The sequence below is a fragment of the Rhinatrema bivittatum genome, chromosome 17, assembly GCF_901001135.1.
Source record: "Rhinatrema bivittatum chromosome 17, aRhiBiv1.1, whole genome shotgun sequence".
Taxonomy (NCBI): domain Eukaryota; kingdom Metazoa; phylum Chordata; class Amphibia; order Gymnophiona; family Rhinatrematidae; genus Rhinatrema; species Rhinatrema bivittatum.
In genome coordinates, this window is record NC_042631.1 from 46,767,253 (window position 1) to 46,793,297 (window position 26,045).

The window sequence follows — 26,045 nt, forward strand, 5'->3', positions numbered from 1 at the left end:
GCTTGAAGGTGTTGCTTTCCCCTTTTCCTTTTCAGAAAATTAGCCGAAAGGTGACCACACTTATTATTTTCTGCATAATACTGAGCTTTCTGAATGAAAGGAGATTTACCAGCATGTAAACTTAAAAGTTTATTATACTCATAGTGTGCCTTCTAAAAGCTCATTAAAGTGGCGTGAGATGGGCAAGAAACATGGTCCTTCTCCAACTGAGCCACTGAGTTATGTAAGAAGACAGTGCAGCACCTTGTGCCTTTCGAGATCTATTACTGTAACTTATAATCTCTTCCCCCCCCCCCCAATTGTGGCTTTGAAAGCAGTCCAAAGTGTTGGAGAAGACACATCCGAGGTATCACCGAGCAAGCTGAATCCTCCAAGAGTGCCAAATTAAACCGCCACATACGATCTTCCACCAAGGGGGAAGCAAGAGAAAACAGTAAGTGAAATCACAGCATGATATGCTACCAAAATGGGATGTATGGTAGCTGAAGAAATGTTAGGGACCAAGGCACCAGAAACCAAAAAATAGTCAATACGAGAGTATGTAGAGTGTGTGGGGGGGAGGGGTGTAACAGCTGCCTCGGATCCGCAAGACCAGGGCTATGAAGAAGTTCATATGCCTTAGTGTAGGAAATGTAAGCATTAGATTGCTTATCAAGAATGAGATCTAAAGGCTGATTAAAGTCTCCCCCTATAACCAGCCAGGAAGAGCCCTCGTCCAAAACCTGTGAAAAAACATCCTGACAGAAGACGGGGTCATCAGAATTGGAGCATAAAGGCTGAAAAAAGTAAAATGCTCAGAACCCAGGGCACAGACACCCAACGACCCTCAAGATCCGCAGAGCGTTGTGTGACCTGAACCCCCAGCCGTTTATGAAATAAAATAGCTACCCCGTTCTTCTTGTGCTGTGCAGGGCTGAAGAAAATCTCCCCAACCCAAGCTTGCATCAATTTAAGCGATTCCGCTGATGAAATATGCGTCTCCTGAAGCAGAGCCACATCAGCATGCAGAGAATGTAAATACGGTAATATTTTCTTGTGTTTGATAGGGTGTGAAAGACCGTTAACATTGAGAGAAATTATTTGTAAAGTAGAAGCAATAGCCTTAATACTAAAATGCACGCAAACAAAGAGGACAACACACTCAATGAGAAGACAGACATCACAGACCTACTATGGATTATAATAAAAAAAAATATCAAGGCAGCCCAGTAAAAAAAACCAAAACAGTACAAAAGGAAAAAACACGAAGCAGAAAGTGGTGTTATGACAAAAAACCAGAGCCAAAAACTTGGCAACATGAATAAAATGAACCTCGGGGTAGTACCAGTGGCCAGACCAGATCCAAATGGAGCAAAAAAAGAAATGAGAATACACCCAAGCGGGAATGTGAAATATAAAAAATGTAATTCCAAAAGAGTCTTTCAAAAAAAAAAAAGAAAAACAGCGTTCCCCCACGGAGATGCTGATGTGTAGCAACCAAACCAATGCAGGCAATCCGAGGATCACCGAACTACCAGGCATGTGACCAGCTTAGAAATGAAGAAAAAACAAGGCGACGGGTGATGGAACAATAAGTCAGGTCAGCATTTCTTGCACAGATTCTAATGATGTAAGAAACGCAGCAAGGTCCTCGTTAGATTGTGACAGGTCACTCTCGTCGGCGCCGGATAGAGGAGGCCATATCTAGCTCCCAGTGCCTGCAGGCGTGGTCGGAAGGTCAGACAGGCTTTGTTTCGCAGCCGTACTTTTGGCCAGATCAGGTACAAAAAAGAGAGCATGCCCCTGAAATGTGATGGGCGAGCAGCAGATGCCACCTCCACAACCTGCGGGGAGCGGAGCAGTGTAAAAATGATGGGCCTTGGAAAGCGAGAGTTCTGAAGAGGCTTAGATGGGATCCAGTGGGTGCGTTCAATCTGAAAAGGTAACTGGAGGCAGCTCGGAGCCTCATCATATCGGAACCTTTGGTGCCTTCTGGAACAGCGAGTACGTGGATGTTGTTCCTGCGATTCCAGTTTGCCAAATCCTCGAAGTCCCTGTGCAGGCGATCACCCTTTTTTGTAAGGCACAGGAGAGGGCCCATCGCTAAGAACAATGAACACATCTGTGACTTGACGCCCTCAGCCGCCTTTGGAAGGACGCCAATTGCTGGGACATTGTCAACAAATCTGATTGGATGGCCGATGTAGTTTCCATATTAACCTGGAGCATGTCTCTAAAGCTGCTTCCGCTCCGTAAGAACCATGTCAGCAGACGCCATCGGTTTCGTGTGCGTCAGTTTTTCCCGGTGACATTGGGTCCTGTTTCGAGCGCTTCGTGCCAGCAGCAGCTGCAAAAGCAGCCTCAATCTTCCCAGGTTTTGCAGTAGACATTACCTCGCTTTCCAACAATGAAAAATCCCCAAAACCGGACTCAAAAAAGATGGGCGAAACACGATTTCAGTGTGGATCTTGAAGAGCAGCTGGATCAAGCAGCCATCTTGGTCGCTGCTCAACAGCGCTCCCCCCAGGCATTTATTTTTATTTAGAAACATTTGATATTCCTTCCACCTTTTCCCCCCAAAATGGTCCCCAGGCAAATTCAATCAAGGTAAATTATAGTAGCAGCAGCAATATAGTACAGATACCTTCAGTTGCATCCTAAGCAATGATCCCCGGGACATATGGAGACATCAGTTGGGAATGTGATAGGATAGAAGAGGTATGGGCATGCCTCAGTGTGCAAGGAGAAGAGATGTTAAAGAAGGGACGCGAGAATAACAGAGGAGGGATTAAATAGGGGATGGAATAAAGAGCAGTGAAAGATACATGAGTCAGATGTATAGCAGGGATGTGCAGCCAGCAGTGATTCAATAGCTTTTTTGGTTTGTCTTCTTTTTTTTATTCTATTCCTTTTTAAAATTTGTTTTTATTTAATTTTCATTTTTACTATTTATTTATTTATTTAATTTATTTATGTGTTTTTTTATACTGAAGTATTAGTGTTGGCCTTCATTCCGGTTTACATTTAGAACAACTTGATACATTAAAACAGAGGTCAATACATTAAAACAGAGGTGCAGCTTTAACAGGGAATAACATAAGAACTTTGGGATAACAATATGATATAATATAATGTACTAGCCGTTAAGCCCGTAACGGGCTACATTAAAAAAAAAAATTTTCGGTCCATTTCCTTCCCCCTCATTCTCCCTCCCACCTCCACCGCCCCCTCATTCTCCCTTTCCCCTTCCTCTCATTCTCCCTTCCACCTCCCTCTCATTCTCCCTTCCACCTCCCCTTCATTCTCCCTTCCACCTCCTCCCTCATTCTCCCTTCCACCTCATTCTCCCTCCTCTCCCTTCCCCCTCATACTTCCCACCCCCCCTCATTCCCCCTTCCCACCTCTCCCTTCCACTTCCCCCTCCCCCATTCTCCCTCCCACCTCTCCCTTCCACTTCTATTCTCACCTCACTCTCTCTTCCCTCCCCCTCCCCTCAGTCACTCCCCTCCTCTCCCAGCTCATTCACAACCCCTTCGGATGGTGCGCGCGCGCGCCGCTGCCGCTACAAATCCTGGTCCTCGCCGGCGGTCCAGGTCCGGGTCCTCGCCGCCGATGCTGCCGCTACGGGTTCTCCCAGCGCCATTTTTTTAAATAGGCCAACTCTGGCCGACGTGCTCGCATGCGCGGTAGAGCTGCTCTCTACTGCGCATTTGCGGCACGTCGGTCCCATCCCATTTATATGGTAGATTAATACTATAACAGGTAAAATAGGATGCTCTAAACGACATGAGACACGTTCATATGAGGGTACTAGGTTTTAGGATATTCGGAGGGTGAAGCTGAGGGTGCTTAGAGTTAAATGTTGAGAAGAGCGGCGGGGGGTAATGGTGAAAGATGGATAGGAGATAGTGTGCGAAAGTGGGGTGCTGCCCTTTTATTGGTTTGGTTTAGCCTATCCCATCCTTATAGGCTTGTTTGAAGAGCCAGGTTTTGAGGAGTTTTTTGAAAATTTTGGTATTGCTTTTAGTGTGCACTATTTCAATTTAGTGTGCATTATTTTGATTCAGTGTGCCCTAAGAAGGTCATTTTAAAATGAGCACATGTGCACCCATACATGCTCGTTTCTGTGCGCGAGCGAGGAAACACTGGCATTTTTAATCCTGCATGCACTGATGAGCGTATGTTTTAAAATGCGCCAACCACGTATAACTATGCTCCTAATTTTCAGAGGTTACTTGAGCACAGCTAGTGCGCGTGTGTCTTCCACAGGACCTTGTTGTCGTTTACGAATCTTAAACACGCTTGCGTGAGGCACACTCCCAGTTTTACAATTAGTCCACCAGTTTGTCCAGTTAATATCGAGGTCTTTCAGATCCCTCTGGTTCTTCGTCCTCCCCTGATCGCTCACCCTGAGCTGTAAGCCCTAAAATTTGAGATCTACAGACTTGCTTCTCCTCAGGGGCAGCAGTAAAGTCACGTGGATATCTAGCAGACGCGCTGTGTGGTTTTCAGCTTTAAAATTCGGAGTTACGCGTGTAAGTCTTGGCCCCGTCCCATTACAAATCTCAGGAATGTGCAGCTTCAGAGTTTCGGGGGGTCATTCAAGGATCTGAGGGCCTGGAATACACAGTGCATGCCAGTTTGTAAACAAACTATGAAATGGGTCCCCATTGGCATAAAACTGCTGGCTTTTCTCTGCTAGATCCCAGGGCAAGAGTCTCCATTATCACTATATATCCCTGTTTCCCTGTGTCTATGCAGTGATCTTTTCATAACTAATTACTTCTCTACCAAATGGATTATAAAAAGGTATTACATTTTTTAAAGCGTGACTTGAACTATTGAAAATCCAGATTATATTTTAATTGGAAAAATAACAGAAATGAATCCGAGTCAATCCTGTGTTGTTTTGCGCAAGCAGACTTGTTGATGACATCTTTTTAAAAATGTCAGAATGAGGCAAGAAGGCACATTGGAACCACCCTAGGCCTCTTCGATCCTCTTTCCACTCATGTCCTCCTGATTTGGGGGCAGCAGTTGTGCTTGCCCTCAGTTCTTCCACTTGCCCATAATATGATCATCTCTTGCATTGCACCCGCTCGCTGCAAAGGCCTACAGAAATTTGTCATTGGCATCAAAATGCTTGCCCACTGAAAATGTCTGCAGGAGAGAGTGCGGGCCTCGGGGAAGCTCCGGGCTGCCATGATCCACTCTGTGCATTTGCAGATCCGCAGTCCTCACCATGCAGTCACGGGCAGGCAGTCTTCCTCCCACTGTCCATGCTTTGTAGTCTCAGGCCTGCAGGCACCATGCACTGTGTCAGGTGCACAGTCTGTGTTGGGCAATTCTAAACCAACTCCCAACTGAGTTGCTGATGCGGCGGTTACTACCCTTAACCAATAAGCCTTGATACTGTTGATGCAAGTTAAACATTGCTTTCTGCTTCAACAGCAGGGCATAATGGGGAATTGGATTCAAACAGCAACCAACAAGGGCCCTGACTTTTATGCTATGGGAAACTGATAAGCATGGGGTAACCTACAAGGCGCAGCAGATATTACCATAAGCTTACTGGGCAGACTGGATGGACCATTTGGTCCTTTTCTGCTGTCATTTCTATATTTTTGTGTTTCTAAGATGGTGCAAACCCAGGCCTGCAATCCCAGACTTTCAATGGTGCAGTTGCATGTCACAGAGTCTCAGGTCCATAGTCTGTGCTGTGCAATTCTATACTGACACTCCTAACTGACGCTGAAGTCCCAGGCCTGCAATCCCAGACTTTCAATGGTGCAGTTGCATGTCACAGAGTCTCAGGTCCATAGTCTGTGCTGTGCAATTCTATACTGACACTTCTAACTGACGCTGCAGTCCCAGGCCTGCAATCCCAGACTTTCAATGGTGCAGTTGCATGTCACAGAGTCTCAGGTCCATAGTCTGTGCTGTGCAATTCTATACTGACACTCCTAACTGACGCTGCAGTCCCAGGCCTGCAATCCCAGACTTTCAATGGTGCAGTTGCATGTCACAGATGTCTCAGGTCCATAGTCTGTGCTGTGCAATTCTATACTGACACTTCTAACTGACGCTGCAGTCCCAGGCCTGCAATCCTAGACTTTCAATGGTGCAGTTGCATGTCACAGAGTCTCAGGTCCATAGTCTGTGCTGTGCAATTCTATACTGACACTCCTAACTGATGCTGCAGTCCCAGGCCTGCAATCCCAGACTTTCAATGGTGCAGTTCCATGTCACAAAGTCTCAGGTCCACAGTCCATGTTGTGCAATTCTAAACTGGCAGTCCCAGGCCTGCAATCCCAGTCTTTCATTCCACCCCGCAGTTTCAGGTTCACAGTCTACGCCAGCCACTCCCAAATCCAAAGTCGCATTCTCAGTTCCACAGCACGCAGTCCCAGTCCCAGATTCTGGGTGTTATAATCCCAGGCCCATACCATGCAGTTGTAATCCCACAGTCCACACCGTCTGATCCCCAGCCTGCATTCCTGTGGCATGTCTCAGGCGGCAGGCCTTGTGTCGGGGGGTGTCACATGTGGCAGGTCTTGGATCCCTGCACTCTTCCCGGTGACCTTGCTCGAAGCTGATTGCGTTCCTGCTCTTTCCCATGACTGGACAGGTTGTGCCAATTATTTGTTTTCTCTTTTGATCTGTGTTAGTTATTCAGTTTATCGTGAACCTCCCTTTCATCATCACTAGCCCTAAAGCATTGCTTCATGAGTCTGTGCTGGTCTTGTTTCTAATCTGCAGAGGTCAGCGGGGAAAACTCAATGTGGAACAAAGTCTTTTCTGCCAATTGACTCTGCCATAACCAAAGAGCAGGAACAGATTCCCACTAAGACCCATTGCAGTCAGGTCCTTAGCTGAACCCGGGCAGGTTTATCTAATCTCAAAGCAACAGCTGGAATGACTCCAAAAACCCTGAAAGGAGACTTCATTCTGGTATCTGAGGCCAGAGAGAGTAGTGGGTGAGACTGTTTAGCCACAGTGTGTGGCCGAGGTCATTTGTCCGAATATGTTTGAAATGGCCACCTGCTCTTGTCTTTGCAGAGAATGAGAGATTTGGGTATTGATAAGATGAGATGGATTGCTATCTGCAGTCCCTTTGGAAATATCAGAGGCAGGGTTTATAGTTATATCTTGTACTTCGCAGAGGAATACTTGGATTTCTGGTAAATGCTTCTACTTTGAGGAAGGAGGCATCCGGTATCAATATCCATTCCAGAGAGAGGCGGGGAAGAGGAGAAATGAGATGATAGCAGCATTATATGTAACCCTATTCCCGGGTGCCGACTGCCTGCCGATGGGGCCTTAAAAAAATGAGAAGTCTCTCTTGGGGCTGGGTCACGTACGTTAGCTCGCACATTTCCCCAGGGCCTCTTTCAGGGCCCGGAGTGACAAGCGTGCTTGTCTTTTCCCTGGGAACTTACACTGAATCGTCCCACTTTGGTGGCTGTAAGTGGCAATCCGCACGAGGAAGGCCTTGGTTTAGTGTCCAAAAATAAAGATGGAAACATGGCACAAATAACAAAGTCCTCAACAGCATAGGTGATCTTTTCTTGGTTACAGTCTCTTTGTGCAGGCCAGGACCTGAGAAACACTCACCCTCCAGGGCTTGGCTTTTAAATGAGCTCCCCGAGTGGCCAGAGTAAGCCTTGTCAGGATAGGAAAAACCCCTTCAAGTCTGGTTAAAAAAAAAAAATAAAAGTTACTCAAAGTCTTTGCACAGAGAGTAAGAATCTTCTCTCCCCAGAGGTTGAAGACTCCATTTGGGTATTCTCAAAAGGTCTCAACTTGTTCTTACTCATGGTTCTCCTCGCCAATGTCGTTTGCGCTCCCTCTCACAAATCCCAAGATGGAAGGGGTCCTCACAGAACATACCACTGTCAGAGCAGGACAAGGGGCAGCAAAACTCTTCCAGTTCTTTTAACCAAAAGGTCCTGTACCCCAAAAAATGATTCAAAACACCAGAAGACACTACAGTGGGTCACCACCATTCTTCTACTTCCTGAGAAGGTCACAGCGGGGCAGTTCATCCCTGCTCAGTGCCAAGAAGAGGTTTCCCCACGACCTCCCCCCAAGCAAACACCCTGGGGTCTCACAGTCTTCTTACAACAAAAACTGACAACTCCCCAAAACAGCCCAGGACAGACTACCCTGCACATAAAAATACAGGGGTGGAGCCCTGACCAGGCCCAAGGACCACAGGTAGGCCAAAAATCTCCAGCCTTCCTCCAAACTTCCAAACTCAACCACTCTGCCCCAGGGCTCTCAGGAGAGAGAGGGAGGGGCTGGGAGGAATGGCCCTCCCCACTTTCCTAACCTAGCTGAACAAGGAGTTATCCAGGGCTTAATGGCAATGTGCCTGGGGGTCCCAAACCTCTACAAGTGAGAAGGAGCCGTAGCAAGCCCTGCTCCTGGTTGAAAGGGCAGTTTGTAAGGACCTTGCACTGCTGATTGTGCTTCCCCTTTAGGGTTTTTTGGGTGTTGGGGGTGGAGTTAGAGGAAGCGCAGTCTGTAAGGGGACCTTGTGCTATCCACTTTAGGATTTTGTAGGTATTAGGGGTGGCGTTGAGAGGAAGCTGGTGCTGCACTATCTGTTCTTTTATTTTCAGGATCTCGTAGTTTCCTTCTGCTCTTTGGGCTTCCAGCTTGATTGGAACTGGAGCTGGGATCAGCCCTGAGTCTTCATTCACAACTCCCTGGGAATTTTTCATAGAAAGATGACAGCAGAAAAGACCATATGGCCCATCCTGTCTGCCCTTCTCTACAATCCCTACTACTCCCTTGGACATCCCCTGTGCTTGTTCCGTTCTTTCTTGAATTCAGATACTGTTTTTGTCTCCAGCACTTCCACTGGGAGGCTGTACCACACATCCAAACCCTCTCTGTAATGAAATATTTCCTAAGACCATTCATGTGTCTACCCTCTTTCACCTTCATCCCATGATCCCTTGTTTTACAGCCTCCTTTCCATTGAATGAGACCAGCCTCCTGTAAATGGAAACTTCTGACTTATTTAAATGTCTCTATTATATCTCGCCTTTCCTCTAGGGTCTACATATTTAGATATTTAGGTCTATCCCCATATGCTTTAGAAGGAAGACCACTGACCATTTTAGTAACCGCCCTCTGGACCGACTCCGTGCTGTTTATAGCCTTTTGAAGGTGAAGTCTCCAGAACTGTACACCGTATTCATTCCCAGTGAGGTCTCACCAGGGACCTATGCAGGGGCAATATCACCTCCCTTTTTCTGCTGACCACTCCTCTCCCTATGCAGCCAAGCATCTTTCTGGCTTTTATGTCGCTTTATCCACCTGTTTGGCAACCTTAAGGTCATCAGATAAAGTTACCCGCAGATTCCGCTCTTCTTTTGTGCTTAGATAAATGAATTTTTGAGTGCCTTTTTCTGTGATATGTAAAGGACGGTACTGCTGGGATTTGTACCCAGTATCTCCTGTTACTAGGCAGGTGCACCTGACTGAATCCAATCTTCCCTGACCAGGCCTTAGCTGTGAGAGCCCCAAATACTGACCACTACTCCAACAGGGATACTCACAATCCCCTCCCAATTTACTTTGCTGCGGTCATTATAGCGAAGTCCTCAGTTGGGGGCCAGGCACCAGGATTCCTTCTGGAACCCTGAAATGCTGGACCCTGAACCTGGCCACTTGGTGTCTCCATTATGCAGTGACTGGAGCTGTCTCCCCTCCACCCCATCAGAACTGTGAACACCACCTCCGCAGCATCCCCAGCCCTGGCTACCCTGAGGAGCAGGAAATCAAACCCAGGTCCCTCTGCATGGCAGTGTGCAGAGTTTCCAACCAGTGCCCTACCTCTTCTGTGGCTGATCTCAGTTTATTGTGCTTCCATGACTGTTCTCAGGGGACTGGCGGGGGGATTATTTACCATACTGAGCTGGCACTGCCAGGACTGCCGAAAGCTGGTTTCTTTTCTTTCTACCCCACCTTTCCCTTCTCTGATTTAGAGCTCATTAGCACTTCAGGAAAAACTTTCAAACAAATAAACGTGCTAATTAAGCGAGAACTTTCAAAAGGGAAACTTTGATAAAATGAGAAAAATTGTTAGAAAAAAAACTGAAAGGAACAGCTACAAAAGTAAAAAATGTCCAAGAGGCGTGGTCATTGTTAAAAAATACCATCCTAGAAGCACAGTCCAGATGTATTCCACACATTAAGAAAGGTGGAAAGAAGGCAAAATGATTACCGGCATGGTTAAAAGGGGAGGTGAAAGAAGCTATTTTAGCCAAAAGATCTTCATTCAAAAATTGGAAGAAGGATCCAACAGAAGAAAATAGGATAAAGCATAAACATTGGCAGGTTAAATGTAAGACATTGATAAGACAGGCTAAGAGAGAATTTGAAAAGAAGTTGGCTGTAGAGGCAAAAACTCACAGTAAAAACGTTTTTAAATATATCCGAAGCAGAAAGCCTGTGAGGGAGTCAGTTGGACCGTTAGATGATCGAGGGGTTAAAGGGGCACTTAGAGAAGATAAGGCCATCGCGGAAAGAATAAATGATTTCTTTGCTTCGGTGTTTACTGAAGAGGATGTTGGGGAGGTACCCGTAATGGAGAAGGTTTTCATGGGTAATGATTCAGATGGACTGAATCAAATCACGGTGAACCTAGAAGATGTGGTAGGCCTGATTGACAAACTGAAGAGTAGTAAATCACCTGGACTGGATGGTATACACCCCAGAGTTCTGAAGGAACTAAAAAATGAAATTTCAGACTTATTAGTAAAAATTTGTAACTTATCATTAAAATCATCCATTGTACCTGAAGACTGGAGGATAGCAAATGTAACCCCAATATTTAAAAAGGGCTCCAGGGGCGATCCGGGAAACTACAGACCGGTTAGCCTGACTTCAGTGCCAGGAAAAATAGTGGAAAGTGTTCTAAGCATCAAAATCACATAACATATAGAAAGACATGGTTTAATGGAACAAAGTCAGCATGGCTTTACCCAGGGCAAGTCTTGCCTCACAAATCTGCTTCACTTTTTTGAAGGAGTTAATAAACATGTGGATAAAGGTGAACCGGTAGATATAGTATACTTGGATTTTCAGAAGGCATTTGACAAAGTTCCTCATGAGAGGCTTCTAGGAAAAGTAAAAAGTCATGGGATAGGTGGCGATGTCCTTTCGTGGATTGCAAACTGGCTAAAAGACAGGAAACAGAGAGTAGGATTAAATGGGCAATTTTCTCAGTGGAAGGGAGTGGACAGTGGAGTGCCTCAGGGATCTGTATTGGGACCCTTACTGTTCAATATATTTATAAATGATCTGGAAAGAAATACGACGAGTGAGATAATCAAATTTGCAGATGACACAAAATTGTTCAGAATAGTTAAATCACAAGCAGATTGTGATAAATTGCAGGAAGACCTTGTGAGACTGGAAAATTGGGCATCCAAATGGCAGATGAAATTTAATGTGGATAAGTGCAAGGTGATGCATATAGGGAAAAATAACCCATGCTATAATTACACAATGTTGGGTTCCATATTAGGTGCTACAACCCAAGAAAGAGATCTAGGTGTCATAGTGGACTGCAGCAGTCAAAAAAGCAAACAGAATGTTGGGAATTATTAGAAAGGGAATGGTGAATAAAACGGAAAATGTCATAATGCCTCTGATCGCTCCGTGGTGAGACCGCACCTTGAATACTGTGTACAATTCTGGTCGCCGCATCTCAAAAAAGATATAATTGCGATGGAGAAGGTACAGAGAAGGGCTACCAAAATGATAAGGGGAATGGAACAACTCCCCTATGAGGAAAGACTAAAGAGGTTAGGACTTTTCAGCTTGGAGAAGAGACGACTGAGGGGGGATATGATAGAGGTGTTTAAAATCATGAGAGGTCTAGAACGGGTAGATGTGAATCGGTTATTTACTCTTTCGGATAGTAGAAAGACTAGGGGGCACTCCATGAAGTTAGCATGGGGCACATTTAAAACTAATCGGAGAAAGTTCTTTTTTACTCAACGCACAATTAAACTCTGGAATTTGTTGCCAGAGGATGTGGTTAGTGCAGTTAGTATGGCTGTGTTTAAAAAAGGATTGGATAAGTTCTTGGAGGAGAAGTCCATTACCTGCTATTAATTAAGTTGACTTAGAAAATAGCCACTGCTATTACTAGCTTCTAGACTTAGTTTTTGGGTACTTGTCAGGTTCTTATGGCCTGGATTGGCCACTGTTGGAAACAGGATGCTGGGCTTGATGGACCCTTGGTCTGACCCAGTATGGCATGTTCTTATGTTCGTTTTTTGTTTTTTTTTTACATGAGTTAAATGGTTAAAACGAAGGGTGTCTTCCTCGAAAGACATAATATAGTTTCCGTATGAGGATCATCATATACACGTGCTGTGAGAGGAAGTGTTGGCGCTGACGGGAGGCCTCAGAGCATGGGGCAAAGTATAACGAATCCCTTCTGTCCTCAGCTGGCTCAGTGTAGATGCCCACTGCATCCGAGTTTAAACTGTACATTCAGCCTGTGCCGAATGCACATTTTAAGTCTGGTCTGTAACTCCTGATGCATTGGCACACCATTAGCTTACTGCATTGGGAATTAAAAAAAAATAGCTTGTGTGTTAAACTGTGCATTGAGTTTCAGTGGTCAGTTTAAATGCTCAGCTTTTGGCATTGGCTTCTAGAATTGCTGAGAGTGAGTGTTCCCATAACATATGCCGTGATCCAGGTAGTAGCAGGGACTCTGTAGAAGAGCTGAGTGTTCCTGTAATGCAATATGTGATCCAGGTAATAGCAAGGACTGTGGAGGAGAACTGAGTGTTCCTGTAACATAAGGTGTGAGCCAGATAATTGCAGGGACTGTATAGATGAGCTTAGTGGTTTTAGAGGAATAATATTACCTGCTAGAAGCTGGTGAGGGACATTGTGCCCTCGCAGACTGCTTTCCCCATAAATCCACCCCACGGGGAGATGATCTGCCTTCTGTGCTCGTGTACCTGCAATCCATCTTCACCTGTACAAGCCATGGAGGGCTGTCAGCCGGCCTTGCCAATCCCTCATTGACTATAGATTCAGGAAGCAAAAATACAATGGGCCAAATATTCAAAGATATCCGGCTATCTAAGTTATAACTTATCTGGCTAACTTAGAAGGAATATTGAGTGGCACGGGCATGCCGCTGAATATATCCGGATAAGTTCTAGTTAGCCAGATCATTTATATCCGCGTAACTTTAGATCTAACATTCTGTTAAGTGGATAATCCGAATATCGGCACTTATCTGGTTAAGGTAACTGGATAAGTATTCTTGCTCCAATCTGCCTATTGCTCGCCCCCAAGATAATAACTGGCTGTCTAATTAGCCAGATAAATACCTGTCTGGCTAAGTAGCACTAAATATCGGACTCCCCGACATTTAGCTTTGATGCACACATATATGAAGTGGTTGTGAGCCCTTCCTCTAATTATGGGATGGATATTAAATTGATTGGTTGATTTAAAAAATCTTACATTCTGCTATTTCTCAACAAAAGTTGTACAAAACAGATTACAACTAAAAACATAAAAAGACAGACCCAAAATGTATATCCAGTAGCCTTAGCCAGGGGCTGGCAGGTTAAACCTCCCCCCACCCCTTCTGATCCAAGCTGCAATGTGCATCTCAGGGCCTTCCAGGGTTTCATTGAGGGAAGAGGTCATTAATCTTTCATCAGCGCTGCTCAGACCGTGTGCACCGGAGAAAGGCTGTCAGCCTCTTGTCTCTGCTAACAGTATCTTCCCCAGCCCTAGCAGTTAGGCTATATTTAGACTAGGGCTGCACTGTTTCTTTTCAAACAAAACAGCACAGCAGCACCCTGGAACTGGCCAGGCGGAGGAAGATTTCTACCACTTCAGAGGGGTTTTTGGTGCTTATGTAGAGCTTGTTGCTGGTGGGCTATGCTGCTCGGTCTCCTGCTCAAGCTGCATGCTCTACTTAGTAAGTTACATTTCTTGGACTTGGCTTTTTGGGGTGGTTTTTATGTTTTTGCTTTATTGCAAAACCAATAAAACTGCGCTATTAATGATAATAAAAACAAAACGCCAGACTTGTAGTTTGGTTTTATCATAAGAAGTGTGTTTGTGTTTGTGTGGGGGGGATAAATTGTAAGGGTTTATTTTGTTACCTTTTTTTTTTTAAATGTATCAAGTCCTTCCGTTTTTAATAACGCTGAGACCATTAAGGAAAGGGAGATTGTTGGGCAGGAGCTGACTGCTATGTTATGATCTTTCTAGCACTGGAGGTGGCCAGCTTCTCTTGCCTGTCTGCTCCCCTGCACGTCCTGTGCAGTGGCTTCATCACTTCCTCTCTGAAATAACGAGGAAAGAGGAAGTGACATATGACCTGCACAGGAAGTTGGGTCGAGGCCTAGGATGGTGAGAAGATGGCTGATGCCTGAACTGCCCCACCTCCAACAACGGCCTCCCGACCTACGCATTGAACCCTGCATACACAAATTTAAAAAAAATAGCCTACCCATAATACCTACCATTACCCCCAGCCACTTATGCTCTATTTTAAAATTATAAACTGCTTTAAAGTCATAAAATGCTCTCTGAACACGCCTAGTCACCAAGCCATTTTCCTTCACACATATTTTATTTCAACAGCCGTCTACTCGCTAGTTTTAATGATTATATACTGCACTTTAAGCATGCCTGTTACCATAATCTTTAACCAAACATTGTATATAGTGTACAATATATATGCCTTTATCCTCAGTTATGTTTCACTCTGCATATAATGTCATGCCCCTTTCTTTAGTTTCAATAATATATACCTATCTCTAAACATGCTTTATTACCTAATTTTTATCCAAACATTGTATATAGTACCCAATATATATATATAATTATATCAACAGTTATGCTCACTGTGCATATAAAGTTATTCTCCTTTCTCTGTTTGCCATGTAACCAAATTGTTCAATGTATTTTCTCTATCATTATTATACATTCTATGTAAACCAATATGATGTGAATACTGTTATCGGTATATAAAAACACTTAAATAAAAAATAAATAAATGTCACCCAGTAATATTGAAATTAATTGATCATTCTTTTTCCACTTTTTATTCTTTCTGAGGGAGCTCCAAGTACACAGTATGTATAAGTCACAAACTGCTTTTACTCATAAGTCCAACTTTATTTTATTATATTGTGACTTTCTCTTAAAAATCTATACCCTGACCTCGGGAACTTTAACTTTTTATTTTATTTTCATATATATCAAAGCTCCCCACAGGAGCAGTCTTCGTAGACAACAATGTCCTCACAGCGAGAGTAAGATTCAGACTCCACTCATCTTTATATGGCCATCTGTTGCGGTCTCCACCGCTTCCCCCCCGCTTAGGGCTCAACCCTGCCTCTCTCCGCTTCAGGAATCGCCGCGTTCCGCCCGCTCTGGACCCCGGGAGCTTCTCTCACTCCACGTGGCGGCCGCCATTACGTGCCTGCTTTTCCTCCGTCTCGCGCGCGAGGACGCCCATCTTGAGCGCTCAACTCCCGGAAGCCTGGCCCCGCCCGTGCTGCTGACGTCACGCCCAAGTCCCGATATAACCGGCGCTCAAACTCTCTCTCATTGCCTTGCAACGAGGTTCACAACTCCATAGTTGTTCTTAGTTGCGTTCCTGGTGATCTCCACGTTTCCTGCTTCTGACTCCGGTTTGCTTCCGACTCCGCTTCAGCCTGCTGCCTGCCTCTGACCCCGGTTTGCTTCCGACTCCGCTTCAGCCTGCTGCCTGCCTCTGACCCCGGTTTGCCTCCGACTCCGCTTCAGCCTGCTGCCTGCCTCTGACCCCGGTTTGCTTCCGACTCCGCTTCAGCCTGCTGCCTGCCTCTGACCCCGGTTTGCCTCCGACTCCGCTTCAGCCTGCTGCCTGCCTCTGACCCCGGTTTGCTTCCGACTCCGCTTCAGCCTGCTGCCTGCCTCTGACTCCGGTTTGCTTCCGACTCCGCTTCAGCCTGCTGCCTGCCTCTGACCCCGGCCTGCTTCCGCTTCAGCTTACAGCCTGCTTCAGCCTCCGGTTTTGCTACAGATTCCGCTGCCGCCCGCTGCCCTGTCTTCAGCTGGCCCTCGGCCCTGTACAGCCGGTTCCCTGCTTCCCGGGTACCTTGGACTTCCTATCCTTCCTGTTTACTCTGGTCCCAGCCTAAGCCCATCTCTGCCTCTGGACTCTCTGCCTATACTCCAAGTCCCGAGGTCCCAGTGCCCTACGGGCTCCTCCCGGGGGGGTTCCTGGTTCCCGGGTGAACACCTCCTGCCTGTGGCTCCGCCTCCCGGCCTACCCCGTCACCCTAGGTAGGCCGGCCCAAGGGTCCACTACCTCGCCTGCAGTATCCAACTGCAACACCATCAATATTGCCTCAATATGGCAATATAAAGATAAGTGTGGAGTTTGAATCTTTAGTTTAGTTTAGTTTGTTAGTATTTCTATACCGTTACATCAGACATGCCTTCACAACGGTTTACAAATAAAATTTGAAAATATAATAATTATAAAATAGGAACAGCTACAAACTACAAAGAAAAAGATAAATAAATTAACTGTTACAGTAAAAATCTCTCTCAGGCCAATACAGTACAGTGCGCTCCGATGGAGCGCACTGTTTACCTGCCATTGGACACACGTTTTCCCTTACCCCTTATTCAGTAAGGGGCGGAAAACGCGCGTCCAATCCGCCGAACCTAATAGTGCCCTCAACATGCAAATGCATGTTGAAGGCCCTATTAGGTATTTGCGCGCGATTCAGAAAGTTAAATGTGCAGCCAAGCCGCATATTTTACTTTCAGAAATTAGCGCCTACCCAAAGGTAGGCTTTAATTTCTTCCGGCACCGGGAAAGTGCACAAAAAAGCAGTAAAAACTGCTTTTCTGTGCACCTCCCACTTAATATCATGGCGATATTAAGTCTGAGGTCCCGAAGAGTAAAAAAAGTTAAAAAAAAATAAAAAAAAATTGGAAGTTGGTCGGTGGCTGTCGGGTCGAAAACCGGATGCTCAATTTTGCTGGTGTCCGGTTTCTGAGCCCGTAGCTGTCAGTGGGCTCGAGAACCAATGCCTGCAAAATTGAGCGTCGGCTGTCAAACCCGCTGACAGCCCCCGCTCCTGTCAAAAAGGAGGCGCTAGGGACGCGCTAGTGTCCCTAGCACCTCCTTTTGCCCGTTTCTACTGCTGGGCCTCATTTAAATACTGTATTGTGTGCACAGGCGAGTGGCCCCCGCGGACTTTACTGAATCGGCTTGTCTGTGAGGATATTGTTGTCTATGAAGACTGCTCCTGTTGATATATATGAAAATAAAAAGAGTTAAAGTTCCCGAGGTCAGGGTATAAATTTTTAAGAGAAAGTCACAATATAATAAAAAAAAGTTGGACTTATGAGTAAAAGCAGTTTGTGACTTATACATACTGTGTACTTGGAGGTCCCACAGAAAGAATAAAAAGTAGAAAAAGAATGATCAATTCATTTCAATATTACTGGGTGACTTGCGGTTGTTGGAGGTGGGATTGTTTGTAGAAGTCCCCGGATTACATTACGCATTGGGCTTGGAGTTGGTGATTTTGGGACTCCTGAACTGAACAGTGTGATGGGATTTTCATTCATTGTCTGCGCACTAGGAAACGTGAGGCCCCCTTTCTCCCGCCCGCTGAGTGACCTGTGGCTGCCAGAGGGCAGATTCTGTGAGAAGATGATGGGCTTGCACAGTGTGTCTGCAGGGTATATTCTCATTGAAGGGTGACATATTTGCACATGGGAGGGAAATGTTTCTGTTACTGATCAGGTCAGTAGTGTTCACTCCCAGCCCTCCAGAGCTGCCAATCGATCAGGTTTTCAGGATCTCCCTACTGAGTATGCATGAGCTAGATTTGCATAGAATGGAGGCAGTGTGCATGCAAATGTGTCTCATGCATATTCATTAGGCACAGCCTGAACATCTGACCTTTGGCGGCCCTTGAGGGCTGGGAGTGAATATCAGTGGATTAGGTATTAAAAATGTAATTACATTTATGTAATCAGTTATATAGAATCAATACAAACCATGGCGAATCTCTTTGAAACCTTAACCCCATGATGGAAGGCATTTTAATGCAAATCCCCATAACAAAATGGCTGACTTGCTCATTTTAAAAACTTTTTTTTTTCCCTTTCCTGACCTTCTTGAGGCTATTTAGGTGCACCAACCACTTTCAGTCCTTTCAGGATTCATGAATCTTGCTAAGATGCCCACCTTCTGCACCAGAAGTGACTTGTGGCACTGGCTTACAAGGCAGCTGAGACAGGAGAGCAATGAAACTCAGGGAGATCGGCGGCTGCAGAGAGCTCCTGACCATGGCCGAGTTTTAAGCAGAGCAGGGCGACCCCACAGCCACAGGGCAGATTCACTGGGGAGTTAGATCTTGGGGTGCCTGTAGGCTTATATCTCTGAGTAAGTGAGTTTGTGTTTGGGCGTATATACATTAGAGAAGCCCATGGCGTGGCAGACTGAATCTGAGAGACCCGTAGGATGGGGGTAGCACAGAATGCAGGCTCCCGGTTACTCTGTTCACTATCTTTCTTGCAGGTGGTCTCTGAAACTGCCAAGTATGTTTCTCTTAGTAGCATGTGGTTCTGTGCTAGGGTGGTCAGCGTAATAAACAGCCCCAAGCCCCCTGTTTCACAGCCTCCACAATAGGTGACGCGTGCTGCTGTACTAGTGAGGAGCCCAGGAGACAGGGGGTCAGCAGATCGCTGGCCATCACATGGTCATTTAAAGATCTTGCCAGCTGCCCTTAATAAAAACCTGCTGGGCTGGCCAGAATTCAGCCGTTTGGCAACTCTCGTTTGAGTATTTTCCAGTTTTGCTTCTTTCCACTCGGTTATTAATGTAAAAGTCACAGATCTGTAAAATCTGACTGATAAAAAGAAATTCGGCAGCAATGAGCAAATGCCACGGCTGGAGAGCTGGAGGATACTCAGGTGGCTGTGGTACTCTGCTCCCGGCTCGGAACTGCGCTGGATGGTGCAGAATGACTCTGAGGCGAAGCTCCCTCCTGTGTTACCGTTTCTCGGATTCGCACTCAGACTCAGGAAGCTCCATTGGCACGGCCGTTTGTACGTGTCTTACCAAAGTAATATGTAAAGCGGTTAAAATAAAAAGCCAAAAAATGCACATAATAGTGTTACTAAGATAAAATTACAGAATCCAGAAAGGACAATGAGGACAATTCCCAGGTTCTGCTGCTGGTCCATATTGTCCCTTGTCATTACGTTAAGGGCCTGATGGCAAGATACAGCATATTTAGGGTCCTTCGTTTTCGATTTAAACCAGATTTTTCCAAAGGTGGAGCTGCAGATGCATTGTTTCAAGGCCTCCAGCCACTGCGGGCCTAAGCACAGGCTGTACTTCAAGTCCCGACCCTCACCAGCGAAAACCCTTAACCTTCCAGTGCTGCCCATGCCATGTTTCACCCCCCAAGCAGCCAAAGTGCCTGCTGTCTGGGGCCCTGTCCAGCAGAAGCACTTCTGGTAGGCTCCCTGACCCCCGCATAGATGCAGAAGCATTAATTTATTTATTTGCGTGTTTTATCTACCGTCGTTCCATGTGAAAATCACTGCTTCATAACGGGGTACAGGTCAGACATAAGTAAATGAGGAGAACTGAGGTAGGCATACGTACTGGTAGTGAACTAGGGGAGCATTGAGAAAGAGAGGGAGCGTATCAAAGACAGATACAATTAAGGAAAGACGTAGCCGGGGCAATAGAAGGGCCAAGGCTGGGGGGGGGGGGGGAATTGGTCAGCACGGGTCAGGTTATCGGATTCATGGCGAACTGGAGTTTTCAGTCAGATCGTAGGCATTTGTGAATAGCCATGTTTTTAGCTCGCTCGTAAATGTTTTCCTGTCTGTTAGTGCGGTGCTGCAGCACTCGGGAGCTTCGAGCCCACTGCTGAAGGGAAGTGAGGAAGCCTGGAGGCAGCGCTGGAATGCAGGGGAGATGGGGGGGAGGCAGATTCTAGGTTAAAGGTGAGGAGAGAGGCACCTGCTGGGCAGGAGATGGGGTTAAACTGGGTGGGTGGGAGAATCTGCTTAACGTTGTTTTATTGTCCTGGCTTCTGTCCACCAAATAAAATCTGGCATTTACCCGGCAAAGTAATGAGTCATTTTTTCCCCAACTGCTTTTCTCCTGATTTTGTTCTTGTCCTAATAAACCCCGATACATTCCCAGGAAAAATAAAGAATATGAAGGTCTCTAGACATACTTTGCAGTTCCAGCTGCTCCTTCTCCTGTTTCCTGCCTATTTGAATTTCTGGGTCAGCTTTGGGACGTGTGCATCTCTGATGTCTTTGCATTTTGCACAGTACAGGAGGTTGGGAAGTGTGCACCTCTGATGTCTTTGCATTTTGTACAGTACAGGAGGTTGGGAAGTGTGTATCTCTGATGCCTTTGCATTTTGCACAGTACAGGAGGTTGGGAAGTGTGCACCTCTGATGTCTTTGCATTTTGTACAGTACAGGAGGTTGGGAAGTGTGTATCTCTGATGCCTTTGCATTTTGCACAGTACAGGAGGTTGGGAAGTGTGCACCTCTGATGTCTTTGCATTTTGTACAGTACAGGAGGTTGGGAAGTGTGTATCTCTGATGTCTTTGCATTTTGCACAGTACAGGAGGTTGGGAAGTGTGCACCTCTGATGTCTTTGCATTTTGCACAGTACAGGAGGTTGGGAAGTGTGCACCTCTGATGTCTTTGCATTTTGCACAGTACAGGAGGTTGGGAAGTGTGCACCTCTGATGTCTTTGCATTTTGTACAGTACAGGAGGTTGGGAAGTGTGTATCTCTGATGTCTTTGCATTTTGCACAGTACAGGAGGTTGGGAAGTGTGCACCTCTGATGTCTTTGCATTTTGTACAGTACAGGAGGTTGGGAAGTGTGCATCTCTGATGCCTTCGCATTTTGCACAGTACAGGAGGTTGGGAAGTGTGCATCTCTGATGTCTTCGCATTTCGCACAGTACAGGAGGTTGGGAAGTGTGCATCTCTGATGTCTTTGCATTTCGCACAGTACAGGAGGTTGGGAAGTGTGCATCTCTGATGCCTTTGCATTTTGCACAGTACAGGAGGTTGGGAAGTGTGCATCTCTGATGTCTTTGCATTTCGCACGGTACGGGAGGAAGTGCATTGTTGGGTCTCTTTCTCTGATGTTGTGCTGCCTACAGATTCTGGCTGGCTTTCCAGTCCTCCGGCACAGATTGTGATAACTCGTCTGTTTGCGTAAACTGCCCTCACTGGCTCCAGAGAAGGAACAGATTGTAGGCTCTGGATAGCACGTGATTAGGAGGAAGCCAAGCAAAGGCTGCCCGGCATTAGGTAACAGTACTCAGCGCCCGGAGACCCAGAATTACGGCTGCACTGCCCCAAGGCTCTGATCGCAGGACTCGGGCAGGAGATATCTGGCTTCAGACAGGTAGGGAGGGGTGTGGGGGTGGGTGTAAGACGCCGGAGTATCTGTCATCTATTCTGTAAAAGCACCGTCGCTGAATTATATTGATTGACTTTACAATTGCTGGCAGCCCAGCAAACTGAAGGTGGGAGGGGGGAGACTATGATGTAGTTAAATCCATGTAGTCATCCATCTGCTATAAGGTAAAGATAAACAGCATGCAAGGGATGAATTCTCTGTGCTACCCTCTTTAATGTCTACATCAGTGATCTCCCCACACTATTTTTATTTATTTAGATTTAGCTCATGGCAAGTTTCCTCCTGCACTGTCCAGATTTCCTTGCCCCAGAGGGCATGCAAGTTAAGGGCCTGATTTACTAAGGCTTTTCTCCCATTTTTTGACTATGGCAAAAATGAGGTCCTAAGTTTGTACCTGAGGCAATGGAGGATGAAATGGCTTGCCCAAGGTCACAAGGAGCAGCAGGGGGATTTGAACCCAGTTTCCCTCATTCTCAGCCTGCTACTCTAATCACTAGGGTGCTCCTCCACTACAGGAGCCTCGGCACCCATGACTGGAGGGTAAACGCCTCGCAGATGATATGCCTGCTACATGCAGACCTGGTCATTTCAGGGCAATTTTTCAAGCTGCCCCCAGAAGTGCAAAATTGGCAGGTAGGTTTTTCAGAGGGAAAATGTAGTGTCACTATATGCATACATTTACCTGCACTTAGGGTGGGCAGTTTTAAAAGCACTGTTTTACCCCTTGAAATGGCTTTGAAAATTACCCTTCCCATATGTTGCAATTCACAATTTTCTTTGTAATCCACCTTGTGCTTTTTCTAGGAAAAGGCAGAATAATAACTGGAATTAAGCAAATAAATAATCCTACGCCAAAAAGTCCATAAGAGAACTTAAATGTGTTAGAGACCTATTGCAAATCCTGGGTCTTCTAGGTGAATCTGGAAAAGACAAGAATTAAGTCTTTCCAGAAAATGCCCAGAATCTTCAATTCAAATTCAAATTTTCTTCAAGGACAAGCAGGATGGTAATCCTCACAATGGGTGACATCACCAGCATGCCCTACACCACACGTCCATGCAGGGCCCTCTTCAATCTCCTTTTTTCTGCGAAGGGATTGAGCTCTAAAACGTTTGGCTTTTTTGCCTCATGAAAAACGTATTTTTTGTGGTTTTTTGCTTCTTTCTTCTAATGTCCATTGCCGGTTCCCTCTCGGTGCTCCCCGTAGTGTCCCCAGTCAGGGTTTTTGGTGTTTGAGTAAGTTTTCTTTTGCGGTTGGTTCCCCCTGTGGTGGTGGTACCTCGGTGCCTGTCTTTCATCGATGCTCGCTGCAATCGTTCCATTTTTTCCCCATTTGTTTCACCCTGTCATGGCCATGTCTGGCTTCTGCTGATGCACTCAGTGCCCGAGGACCATGTCAATCACTGGTCTTCATGAGTTCTGCATCCCTATGCATGGGTGCATTGCATGACGTCCGGGGTTGCCGCTTGTGTGCCCAGATGACCTCGAAGGAATGTCTGCTTCAATTCAACAAGATGGACAACCTCTTTGAGTCGAAGAAGAATGAGCCATCGGCATCAGCGGACCTCGGAGCTGCACCAATGGACATCATGCCATCGACATCAGCGGGACAGTCAGTTCTGTCACAGTCGCTGGTGGATAGGGGTACCAGAGACTGAGCATTGTTGATCTCCTCCAGGCCAAGGACGTCAGGGTCATCATCCTCGACCTCGGCACCAGGGAAAGACCGGGCCAAGCATCGTTTGAAGACCAAGAAGCATCAGCACCAGTCACCATCAATGCACGGTGCTGGGGCATGGGGACGCACCAGATTTTGCCACAATGCTCCTGAAGCAACTCCACGGCAAGGAGTGCCAAACCTCCATCGATGCCCGGGATCCACGATGGTCTCCACCAGTCCTGGTGCCAGTTGCTGATCCTACCTACGGGTCCAAGGAAGATCTGACCATCTTCCTTCCTCCCAATCAATGTTGGCATTAGCTATGTTCGAGGAGGAACTGGAGTGTCGAATCTAGCTAGCGGTGGAGCGGGCACTGCAGGGCTTCGGTCCCATGGCACCGGAGCCGGTGCCACCCATGCTTATACCACTTCTGGAGAAGCTCAGTGTGCTCATTGTTACCTTACCAATTCAGCTGGTGTTGATTCCTGGGACAGCACCGGTGCTCAGTGGGCACTGAGGCCTCCCCCTACTGATACGGTGGTCATCACCAGTTCCTCTGAGGAAGCTCTGCCGAGATCAGCGGAGACACAGAGGTCAATAGTCCCCCGCCCAGTTCCCTTAGTGCCTGCACCTCTGGACATCGGCTGAAAACCTAGAACCCCCATCCCCTGTGGCATACAATGAGGATGAGGGTCCCCTGGGGGTATGATCAGACAAAATCCTTCTCCAAAGGTTCAGTTGGTTTCCCTTCAGAACCTTCTCCTCCAGAAGAGCAGAGGCAGTCTCCACCTGAGGACTTGACCTTCGCAGGTTTTGTCAGGGTGATGGCAGAGGCCATCCCATTCCAGATTTTGACTGAAGAAGATGCCAGGTACAAAATGCTTGAGGTTCTTTAGTTCGTGGAGCTTCCTAAGGAGATTGTGGCGGTCCTGGTACATGAGATCCTTATGGAGTTGCCGCTGAGTATTTGTGAACACTCCCTTACAGTGCCTCCCATGAACAAGAAGGCAGACAGGCTTTACCTCATTCAAAAGGCTGCCGGATTCGATAAACATCAGCTGTCCCACCAATTGGTGGTGGTCGAATCTGCCCTCAAGAGGGCCAGTCACTCTCGGACCCACTCCTGGGTGCCCCCAGGAAGGACCACAGAGCATTGGATGCTTTTGGGAGGAAGGTATTCCAAGGTGCCATGCTTATTGCCCGCATTGCTGCCTACCAGCTCTACATGAGCCAGTACTCACGGGACATCTGGAAGCAGGTGTAGGAGGTAGCTGAGCAGCTGCCAACAGCAGTAATTCACCCTCATGGCACTGGTGCATAAGGGTTTGGAGTGTGGAAAACACGAGGTCCGTGTGACCAATGATGTTTTTGAAACTGCATCAAGGGTATCTGTAGCAGGAATCGGCGCCCGCAGTCTGGCATGGCTGTGGGCCTCAGATCTCTGACCAAAGGTTCAGGAATGACTCTCTAATGTCCTGTGCACTGGAGAGAATCTCTTCAGAGATAGAGTGAAGAATGCTGTGGCCCAGCTCCAAGACCATCATGAAACCCCCCAACAACTCTCCACCAGCACTCTGGACCCATCCTCCTTATCCAAGAGGCTGTTGAGGCAGGGACCACAAAGTCCTTCTTTTGCCAAAGGAAATACTGTTCTCTGCCGCCTCGATCCTGTACACAGCATCAGAGCTCCTGTGGCCATTTCAGGCAGAAGAGAGCTCCCAAGCCCCAGCCAGCTACTTAGTCAACTCCGGGGACGCGGTTTTGACTGGGCCATAGGGAGCATAAGCCAGTTGCCCATACTTGGGACGATGGAGCCTCCAGTTGGGGGCAAGATGCAGTTCTTTGCGAACTAGTGGCCCAGTGTAACCTCAAACCAGTGTGTTTTGTCCATTGTCCACCCGGGGTACCAATTAAACCTATTAGATGTCCTGCCAAATTGCCTTCTGTGCCCATTTTGGGGGCTGGTAGCACATCAGGAGATGCTTCAAATGGAGCTCTCCTCCCTCTTAATGGCCAGAGTGGTTGAGCCCATACCACCAGGGCAAAGAGGGCATGCATTCTACTCCAGGTGCTTCTTGATTCCAAAATAAACAGGAGGACTCCATCCTATCCTAGAGAACAAGTTTCTAAAAAAAGAAAAGTTCAAGATGGTTACCCTGGGCACCTTCATCCCTCTTTTACAAAAAGGGGAACTGGCTATGCTCCCTCAACCTAAAGGATACATACACCCATATCAAGATCTTCCCTGGTCACAGAAAGTATCTCCAATTTGTGGTGGGGAAACAGCACTTCCAGTACTGGATGTTGCCGTTAGGGCTTGCGTCCACCCCATGAGTCTTCATAAAATGTCTGACCATGGTGGTGGTGCACATCCATGGACTGGAAGTGCATTTTTTCCCATATCTGGACGATTGGCTGGTCAAAAGCACGTCTCAGGCAGGGGCCATCCAGTCGTGCGCTTCATTGGAGCCCTGCTAGACATGGCTAAGGCCAAGGCCTTTCTGCTGTGCCAGAGGGCTGTTGCTCTAGCGATCATTGCGACAGAGGTGCAACAGAGCCAGCAGGTGTCAGCCTGGCACATATTGAGGTTGTTGGACCATATGACCGCAACTGTCCATGTCACTCCCTTGGCACACTTAAATATGCGCAGAGCCTATTGTACCCTGAGGTTGCAGTGGCGTCAAGCCACTCAGAGCCTCCAGAACTGCATCCAAGTCACCCCGTCTCTCCAGGACTCTTTATCCTTGTGGTGAGTACTCTCCAGTCTGGAACAGGGGATTTCCTTTCGGAGTCTCCCTACTCAAATTTTACGAACCATGGCTGCATCTACCCTGGAGTGCATGTTCATGCATGTTGATGACCCTATTAGGTTTGCGCGCAGGATACAGAAAGTAAAATGTGCAGCCAAGC

At 46.8% G+C, this 26,045-nt stretch overlaps 1 protein-coding gene across 3 annotated transcripts in view; it reads left to right on the forward strand.

Moving 5' to 3' along the window:
- SLC25A22 (solute carrier family 25 member 22) overlaps positions 1 to 26,045 on the forward strand; it is a 233,242-nt gene that overhangs the window by 17,310 nt on the left and 189,887 nt on the right. The window contains exon 1 of one of the 3 annotated variants that reach the window (XM_029582913.1): positions 21,379 to 21,460. The exons of the other annotated variants lie outside the window; for them this stretch is intronic. The gene's annotated coding sequence lies outside the window, so the exon portion shown is untranslated. Of the gene's footprint in view, positions 1 to 21,378; positions 21,461 to 26,045 lie in introns of those variants that run through there. 3 annotated transcript variants of the gene reach the window in all.